The 10,203-nt window shown below is 43.2% G+C and overlaps 1 long non-coding RNA gene across 7 annotated transcripts in view; it reads left to right on the top strand.

Annotated features, from left to right (window-relative positions):
• The window catches only part of Magee2, a 156,642-nt gene extending 150,570 nt beyond the window's left edge, over positions 1–6,072 (top strand). For all 7 annotated transcript variants that reach the window (XR_004771363.1, XR_004771361.1, XR_004771362.1 and 4 more), the window contains one exon: positions 3,936–6,072. This is a non-coding gene — a long non-coding RNA (MAGE family member E2). The remainder of the gene's footprint in view (positions 1–3,935) is intronic.
• The last annotated feature ends 4,131 nt before the right edge of the window (positions 6,073–10,203 follow it).

Below are 10,203 nucleotides of genomic sequence, written 5' to 3' on the forward strand. Positions count from 1 at the left end.
CCATGCTCCAATAGTGGTGGTCCGGGGCACTCAATGAAAGTATTTAAATAGTTTATGCAAAGAAATATAGTAGAATATTCCTATCAGATCTATTGCAAAAATATAAACTACCCAAATGTCCAACAACAACAGGTAAAAAAAAAATAGATTATATAACAGTGGTTCTCAACCTGTCGGTTGCAACCCCTTTGGCAACTTCTATCTTCAAAAATATTTACATTACAACTCATAACAGTAGCAGAATTACAGTTATGAAAGTAGCAATGAAAATAACTTTATGACTGGGGACTTTAGAAAACAAGGAACTGTATTAAAGTGTCGCAGCACTAGGAAGATTGAGAACCACTGCTCTACATTCTCCAAAGTCTCAGGGAACATCGTGGAGGAGAGAGAAGAAAGATTATAAGAACTTGAGGATGAGGGAGAATAAGTGTCATGAAATGCTTTCTTCTGGGCATGAGATGGCCATCGCACTCATGAATTCACAGGAGTTGTCATTACCTACACAAGACCTTTACAAGATCAGGTCCATTAATATTCTGCTATGGACAGGAGAGGGTATCATGTAGGTACACCTCTAGCTGAGTAGCTATTGGCAGTTAATGGCTACTGGTGGAAAGGGAATATTTTTTTCTTCAGTGGTGTAGTTGCTGGTAAGCAGCCCATGATCCAGCAAATAACATAACGTTCATGCAAGCAATCCTAATTAAACTCAGTGGGTCTTTAAAAAGAAAACATGAAAGTAGGAGGGGGATTTTTTAGAAGAAGAAAGGATTTCATATGGAGTGAAAAACTGATAAAATGTTGAAGGGAAAATATGATCAAAATGAATTATATGCTTATATGAAATTGTCAATTAATAATAGAAAATAAGTTTTAAAAGTACAGTCTGAAATATCACAAAATAGAATGCACACAAGGAAAATGAATGACAGCTATAAGCAACAAGTAGTATTGAAAGAAGATAGTTATGAAAAATGGTAGTGCATCATTCCAATTATAAAGAACTTAAAAATAGGCAAAATTAATATATAGTGTTAAAACTTACAGTGATACTTGCCCTTAAGGTATAGAGTGTTCTAACAAAGGACTCAGGAACTTCTGGTTGCTGGTAATACTGTTTGTTAATTAGATACTGGATTTACATATATATACACAATTTGAAAATCCATTGGTCTCTATAATTAAAATTTATGGAGTTTTCTACAGAAATGTTATTTTTCAATACAAACTTGGGAAAATGAGAGATTAGAATTATCTATTCCAAAGTGATAGCAATAGATTCCAATTTATCTGATTGACGAGACCGTGGGTTTTTCTAAAGAGTTTTTTAAAACATTTTTTATATTGAAAATAATAAGAAAGTTTTATCATCTAATCTAAATAAAGGGGGTTTTAAGTGCTAAAAATAAAAGCCAGGATTTTGTGCATACTAGATGAGTACTAGTATGTAGTTAGAGCCAGTTAGCTGTATTTCTAGCCTCTGACTATAGAATTGTTGCTTAAAATGAAGTATGCATGGTTGTGGCACACATCTTTAATCCCAGCACTTGGGTGGCAAAGGCAGGCAAATCTCTGTGAGTTCGAGGTCAGCCTGGTCTACAGAGCAAGTTCCAGAACAGTCCAGGCTACACAGAGATACCCTGTCTCATAAAAATTGCTTCAAGTATAATCAGTCATTATCATTTTACAAATTGGATATAGCCACCACAATGTGTGAGCCCATCTTTTTGTATTTACATTGATATATATGCATCATAGACATAGCTTCATTGTTGTTCATTTAGCAATAACTAGAAATCTTCATTGGCCTGGAAAACACAAAAATAGCTGAATGAAAAGAAAATGCAGCTCAGTGTGTCCAGGAGGTGACTTCATGGAAGAGAGTGCAGAGAATAATGAAGAAGCTAGAGAACCAGGTAGGGATGACTTTGTTAAGGAATTGAATGCCATGAAAGGAGACAGAGATGTCATTTCAGAGTTAAAGGTGTTGCGTTTCCATTTGATGTTTTTCTTTACTAGGTGAGAATAATTAAGTCAGACTCAAACTGTGAGCCGGGTTTCATTTATAAGTAAAGAGGGTTTAAAAAAACAAACTAAATTTAGCTTTACTTCAAGAAATATCAATCTATGACAAAGAACATGTTACCCTTCTGGAGAATGGAAGAGACCAGAGTAGAAGACCCCTCCACTCTGACCTCACTCATACCTTTGCAGGAGCTGAGAAGAGGACACTACTTTCCCAAAGGCATGAGCAACAGATCAATGCAAAGTAGCACACATTCTGTCATGTCGAACATGCACATCCATTTGTGTAGTAAACACAGGTCTCTTTTGACCAGTTTGTCCAGATACTTGGTCCTGAACCTCCTACTATCCGAATAGCATGTGCATTTAAAAACAAGGATGTGGAAAATGTTATGGGTGGGTGTCAGAATGAGTGGCCTCGGAAGTTGTTTTTGGGCACTGGATCACTGGATCACTGGATGTAAAACAATAATCATTACCACCAAGAACTTGCAGGGATTTCAGTTGTGGCTGCAGATGGCAATCAGACATATTTTTTCCTTCCTTTACGATGCTCCGCTGCATTCTTGGATTACAGCTAAGCTTTAGCCCAACTACTGTGGCAGCGCTCCCAGAAAACAGAGCAACTGACCCTTCTTCCTGGCAGTGTTTACACTATGCATCCACAATACAAATGTACAAACCCCTGAATGAACAGGAGGACCTACTCTGCTGTGCAGCCACAAACAGTTCTGACGTATAGGAGGAAATTCAGTCCTTCCTGTTTAGGCAACTCTGTCCTTGCCTCCCACCCATCCTAACAGGTTCTGACTGCAGCCAACCTGGATAACTGTCAGTTATGCAAACTTATCTTTTATACTCCTGGACCTTTCCTGTTGACGTTCCCTAAAGCTACACTGCCCTTGTAAAGCGTGAACTCTTCCCATCCATTTCATCACGTAGAGCTCGGCTCCTCTTTGACTCTTTAGGAACTACCTCCAGTCCAAGACACTTCAGATAAAACTGCCATTCAGTACTCCTGTGTTTGTACTATATGTAAATTGACTCATGCTGATTTCCATCGATTTTATCTGAGCCATTTTATGAAATAGAGCTAAGAACTCACTGAAAGTCAGTTGGTGTGAAAGGAAGTGGACTCCGATAAAAGGATTCAAAGTCTGATGTCGTTCATTTGTAGCGGCCTGAGTCTGTACTGGCAAACTCACCTCCCTGAGCCACTTTCCCACATTTAACATGAATATTATTCAGACTAGCTAAGATTAAGTGATTTTAATACGAGAAAAAGAAAACATCCAAAACAATGCCTGTCACCTAGTAAGTGTTCCATAAAGGGTTGGCCCTCATTACCACTACTAGTTGAACCAACCCTACTGCAAGCTGTATTTGTAAGGGAATATTCAATTTGTCCTCAAGGCAATAGCTAATGCCCCACACAAATACCCAGCACTGTGTCTGGCATGGGCATATGTTCGAGAAATAATCTGTTGAGTTGATGGAGGCCTTAATGACTCTACAATTATCATGAATACCTCCCAATCCTCTATTAAGCCTTACCAATGTTCTGAATACCACACAGAAAAACTAGAAAAACTTTAAATGCAGCATTATTAAACAGCCCCACCCCTTAATGCTTCTAATTCATCTCCCATTGTTTCTTTTTGCGAATTCTCTTCCCCAAGAGACGTTCGAACTCTGCAGTGAGCATGGACCAAACTGGCCTGCTCATCAGAGGTGGGAGGGGGCGGGAGTGGAAGCCTGAGCGGGGCGTGGCCACCAAGTCGCAGAGGCTGACTGCGCCTGCGTAGGCTGCGGCAAAGCTAACTGCTCTTGGGCTTTCGCTCATTGCTGGCTATTGCCCGTGTAAAAAGATCGCCCTTCTTACGAGCTCTCACTTTTGATCCACACAGCTCCCGGTTATCAGGCTTCGGCTCTCCAACGGATCGCTGACCTCCGCGTTCGCGTTCCTGTCTCCTGGAACCATGTCTCTGGTAAGCCAGAATGCGCGCCACGGCAGCGCAGAGACCACTGCAGATTACAGCGACGGCCGGGGTGAAATGCAGGCTACTAATGCCTCCGGGCCCTCCACCTCCATGCTAGTCCCCGAGGCTCCCCAGGGCCCTCAGATTCCAATCGACCCACAGGGTGCCAGCGCTCCCCAGGCTGCGCAGGACCCGAATGACATCGAGGTTCTCATCGACGAGCAGTCCCGACGTTTGGGGGCGCTCAGGGTCCATGACCCTCTAGAAGAAAGGTCGGTTGCTTTGGTGAATTTCATGCGCATGAAAAGCCAAAGTGAGGGGTCTATCCGGCAGTCAGACATGCTGGAGTTTCTCCGAGAATACTCAGATCAGTTCCCTGAGATACTCAGGCGAGCCTCAGCGCACCTGGATCGGGTCTTTGGGATGAATCTGAGAGTTCTTGATCCTCAGACTGACACTTACAACCTAGTCAGCAAACCAGGTCCCCAGTCCACTGAACGGCTAGCAGAGACTCTGGACATGCCCAAAGCAGGTCTCCTGGCCTTGGTCCTAGGGCACATCCTCTTGAATGGCAACCGGGCAAGAGAGGCCTCCATTTGGGACCTGCTGCTAAAGGTTGATGTGATGGATGAGCCTCAGAGGATCAACAACCTCTTTGGGAACACAAGAAGTCTCCTTACTACTGACTTTGTCCGTATGCGGTTTTTGGAGTACTGGCCAGTGTATGGCACTAATCCCCTTGAATTTGAGTTCCTGTGGGGCTCTAGAGCCCACAGGGAAATCACAAAGATGGAAGCCTTGAAGTTTGTAGCAGAGGCCCATGATGAAGAGCCCTGGAGCTGGCCAGAAGAATATAACAAGGCCCTGGAAGCTGACAAAGCCAAAGAGAAAAGTCAGGCTGCTGGCTTAGAGTTCTGGTCAGAGGACGCTATGAATGATAAAGCAAATGATTTGGTCCAGTTGGCCATTAATGTCACTGAGGAGTTGCTGCCTATACATCAGGATGAGCTATTGGCTCATACTGGTAAAGAATTCGAGGATGTGTTCCCAAATATCCTCAGCCGAGCCACTCTGATCCTTGATCTGTTTTATGGGTTCTCTCTGATTGAGGTTGATACCAGTGAGCACATCTACCTCCTGGTCCAGCAACCAGAATCAGAAGAAGAGCAAGTAATGTTAGAGAGCCTGGGCAGGCCCACCCAAGAATATGTGATGCCGATCCTGGGCTTGATCTTCCTGATGGGCAACCGTGTCAAGGAGGCCAACATCTGGAACTTACTCCGGAGATTTAGTGTGGATGTAGGAAGAAAGCACGCCATCACCTGTAAGCTTATGAGACAACGTTATCTGGAATGCCGGCCACTCTCCTACTCTAATCCAGTCGAATATGAGCTGCTATGGGGTCCTCGGGCTCACCTTGAAATCACCAAAATGAAAGCCTTGGAATACATGGCTAGGCTCTACAGAAAGCGGCCCCAGGACTGGCCAGAGCAATACAGGGAGGCTGTGGAAGAAGAAGAGGCCAGGGCCAGATCCGAGGGAACGGCCACGTTCTTCTTTGGCTCCATGTGAAGTCTGATGTTTCACTTTAGTTGAGTGGCATCAGTTAAAGGGGCCTTTGGGGAAGGGACAATCCTGTCCTAAATCAGAAGTTGGGAGGGTTGGGGTTAAGAGTATACCTTGTGCTTATTGTGTTCCAATTCTAACAGTATTTCTTTCCTTCTAATATATTCTAATTGTCTTCATGATCAGTGTTTCTAAATGAATTGCTCATTTTCTCTTCCTGTCTTGTTTCAGTATAAATGTTCAGATAACTGTGTAAAATGTATTGGTTATATTTATGTATTTGAAATAACCAGTAAAATAAGCTAAATAACAGTAACAATACACACACATGTACACAAACACACCCCAAACACAAAGCCCCTCATTTGTGGTTGCCCTCCTTTTGAATCTATTGTTGTGTTAACAAACAAACTAACTAACAAAAACAAAAGACTGCCACTTACCTGTATTTAATTTGCTGTTGCAGAGTGTAGTAAAAATAAAAGTATAATGAATTAGATGCCATGCTTATGTCCTCATTTATCCTATAAACATTTAGCAGGTACCTGTGTGCCGAGAAGAAGGTGATGTGCTGAGGATATAAGGATAAAGAAGTTCCATCGGGACCTCAGAACCTCCCCCTAAAAGATGGAAGTCATGGAAGTAAACCAGCAATTATATTGTGCTGTGGCGAGTGGTATAAGAAAATGGAGTGGGCTGGGGTGTACTCCGAGGGTCCACAAGTATAACTCCCAACTACATGATGGGAGGGCAGTGAACAAGGAAGTACAGCAGGATAAGGACGTCTGGGAAAAGGTCAGGCGTGTGAAGCAGGTGAGGGTATAGTCAAGGGAGGTGGTGGGAAGGACAAGGTGGTATGAAAAGCTGGGGACCCCTTATGCTTTAGTGGTATCTGGGGGAGTGATACCTCAGACTGAGGTGAGGGACAAAAGGAGGAACTGGTGAAGGTATTGGCTGCAGGTAAAATATCCAAGACGAGGGAGTTGAAAGTCACCCAGAAAGGCAATGTTGAGTTCAGAATGGGAGGGGGAGAGAGAAATCTGTGCGCGGGCTTAATAAAGGCCCTATCTCCGGAGGGTGGCTCTTAGGAAACAGTAATAGCCTTCTTAAATACAGCTGGTCTTGGCTCTTCAGTCAGATTTAATTCACACCCTATACCCCGTACTAGCACTGTTTATTTCAACACTCAAGCTGTTAAGGTGAAAGTTAGCATTTTAGGTCCCTTCATCCTGATTCCTCTGACAGCTTCTAACCCGGCTCACAAGCTTTCCCTAGAAAGCTTGCAGGTAACAGTTTCTGAGAGGCATCCCTGGCACGGGGGTGGGTATCACGCGGAAAATCTCCTGACTAGGGAAAGACAGTGATGCCTTCCAGTACCGCATGCTGTATGCGTACTCATCTCCTGGCATCCTCAAGCCTTCACCCCTTTGCATCCTTTTAATTATCAGAGGTTTCCCCGAAGTGCCACCTCGTAGCAGCTGGTAGAGTAAGCAGACATTTTTCACATTTTTATTAGCCCCGGAAAAGTAACAGTACAATTTTCAACTCAGGAATTGGACAATGCGAGAACAGATACACCCTTTTGCCCCCCAAGTCTGACCTGCGGCGGTGCAGGAACCCAATTAAGATCAGTCTGCCTGAGAAAAAGACTGCGCAGGCGCACTCAGCGGTTGCCAGGGCGATATAACCCCCGCCGGGTCTCAATAATCTCTGCCGCAGTAACATTCCAAGAACTAAAGGCTATGTGGCAAGTGGCCGGAGTGGAGGTGGGCTTTCTGGTGCCCAGAAAATTAATACCTGGACAGCCTGAGCTGATGGAATTCGGAGAAATGGGGTGAGGTGGGTTTGGGGCAGTTGGGGAAGGGAGAGTGTCTGAGAATTTGGCATCATGGTCCTACACAAGCAATAAACTGGGTTTTTTTTTTCAGCTTTCTTAAGACCCTAAATTGGTTTATGCTTTCAGAGAGAGGGAGAGAAAGGAGGCAGGTTGATCAAGGTGCCAAGTGTTTCTTGCCGTGACTTTTTGGATTGCTGCAGAGTCCTCAGACACATTAGCTATGCAGGAATCTCCAGACTAGAAACCTGCCAAGGGAAAGTTGTGGCATCTGGACAGACCAACAATCACTAATGTAAAGCTCTAATTGTTTCACCACTAAATATGTGCCAGGAACTAACTGTGCTGCATTTTCCAGGTGTTAACTCTCTAATCTTTCCCTTTATTCTTCAAGAGCATTTTAATGTTTCCCTTTGACACTTAAGTAGACTGAAGCTTAACTAATGTTCCCAGGGTAACTAATATTCCCAAGGTCACACAGCCACCAAGGAGACCTAGGCTTCTAGTCTAAGAAGCCCTCTCCATCACCTGTGACCTGTGCAACATTCTCACCCAAATTTGCAGACTCTCAAGATACAAGGAAAGTTAGCATAGCCAGGGTATGGAGGCATGACAATGCTCTCCAAAGGAGGAAGGGAAAGGAAAGAGTGAAGTTGGAACTTCAAGCTCATTTTTGTGCTATCACTAGGGCTCCACAGAGCTGCCTGGAAATAGAATACACATGTCTGTGTGCTCTCCCTATTCTGTCCTGTTATTCTTGCTCAGTCTGCTGTCTGTAAGCCCCAACCTTATCTACTGCTTTTCACCCAGCCAAGTCAAGAATCACCATTTCTGGACCACAAGAAGTATTTATTGTTTTTTTCAACTCTGAAGGAACAACAACTTGCCAGAACTTCCCACTTGTCAAGACCTGCTCAAAAAGACAAGAATAAAAGTGGAAAATAGCCCTGTGTCACAGATGCCACATGCAACTTTCCAGAAATGGCAAATGTGACATTTGCATGGCAGGTGCCTATGGTGAAGGAAAAGATGTGTTATCTCTGTGGTCACATCTCTTCCTTTGCAGGCCAAGAGATAACCAGGAATTTTCCCTCTTTTAGGCACCAAGTTAGAATTGACACCAGTAGGAGAAACACTTGGCAGTGGAAATGGATGGCTGGTAAACAAGAGTTATAGAAGGCACTGCAAGAATTACCCTAGTGAACATCAGCCATCAGGCCTCAAAATCCCAACTCAAACATCTTTGTCATCCATGTTAATTAATTTGAAACAAATGGGCCTTGGGAGAAAGCTAAATTGGTAAAGTGCTTGTTTTGCAGGTATGAAGACCTGAGTTCAATCCCCCAGCATTCATGTGAAAAAGCCATGTTGGTAATCTCAGTATTGGGGAGGAGGAAACAGGAGGACCCTGGCACTGGATAGCCAGCCAGTCTAGCCTAATTGGTGAGCTCTAGGCTAAGGAGAAAGCCCGTCTCAAAGGAGATGGACAGTGTTTCTGAGGATAGCACTGAAGATTGCCCTCTGACTTCCACAAGCATGTGCTCATGTGCAGCCAAGTACATACAAACACATGTACACCACACACATGGACTCTCATGCACAAAATGGGGAATCTTGTAAATGAATACCATCAACACTCACTTACTATGGTTGGCTAGATGTGTCCTATATGCACTTGCCACCTAGAGTCCCCATCGACCTATGATTGGGATCTTTCCTAAGGAGATAAGTTTGTGAAAATACTCACTTTCAGTATTTGACGCCCAAGAGTACACACCTTTTTAGATTAAGGAAACCTTTCCTGACATTTCAAAGTATTTACCAGCTTCTGTGTACACAAGCATCCACAAATAAGCATGCAATTAAAGGGAAATCCGAGCTGGACTGGCATGTGTGGATTTTAAGACAATTATTTTAGGTCTCAGAACTGCTGCTCTTAAGCTGCTGATAGTGATGATCTAGAGCAGGGCTTCCTAAACTCTTTCCAGTCACAACTGTTTATGACCCAAGAAAAATTTACATGACCCCAATTACATAGGCATATAAAATAGGTATACACAAACCAAACATTTATTGATAACTCACAACTAATTTTTTTTTTTTTTGGTTTTTCAAGACAGGGTTTCCATGTGGCTTTGGAGGCTGTCCTGGAACTAGCTCTTGTAGACCAGGCTGGTCTTGAACTCACAGAGATCCGCCTGCCTCTGCCTTCTGAGTGCTGGGATTAAAGGCATGTGCCACCACCGCCCGGCACAACTAATTCTTTTAAAATAAATTTATTGGTATACACCTAATTTTACCACTGAAGACAAAAGTAAATGTGTATATTAATAAGATAGGTGTGGTTATTTTTACATAAAGAAATCCTGGTTGAGACCTGGAGATGCAGAGCTGTTGGTAGGGTGCCTACTTAGCCTTCATGAATTCCTGGGTTCCATCTATAGCACCATATAAAGCAGGTCCAGGTTGTGTGTACCTATAATTCTAGAACTTTGGAGGCAGAGGCAGGAGGATTAGAAGTTCAAGAACACTCTTGGCTAATTAGTGAATTCAAGGCCAGCCTGAGCTACCTGAGATTCTGTCTCAAAATAAAAATCTTGGCCACATATTTGATACTATAGGGCACAGAGCATCTTCAACATTTTTCAGATCTGGTCAATATTTTGATTTAATTGTTATCCATCAATAGTAAGAATACCACTTCACATAAATACATAGTACAAAGTAGCAGAAGTATGTTTTAAGGGAACTAGACAGGTGACTCAGTCACTTAAGTACTTGTTATGCAAGCATGAG

Source organism: Cricetulus griseus, chromosome X (genome assembly GCF_003668045.3).
Source record: "Cricetulus griseus strain 17A/GY chromosome X, alternate assembly CriGri-PICRH-1.0, whole genome shotgun sequence".
Lineage (NCBI taxonomy): Eukaryota > Metazoa > Chordata > Mammalia > Rodentia > Cricetidae > Cricetulus > Cricetulus griseus.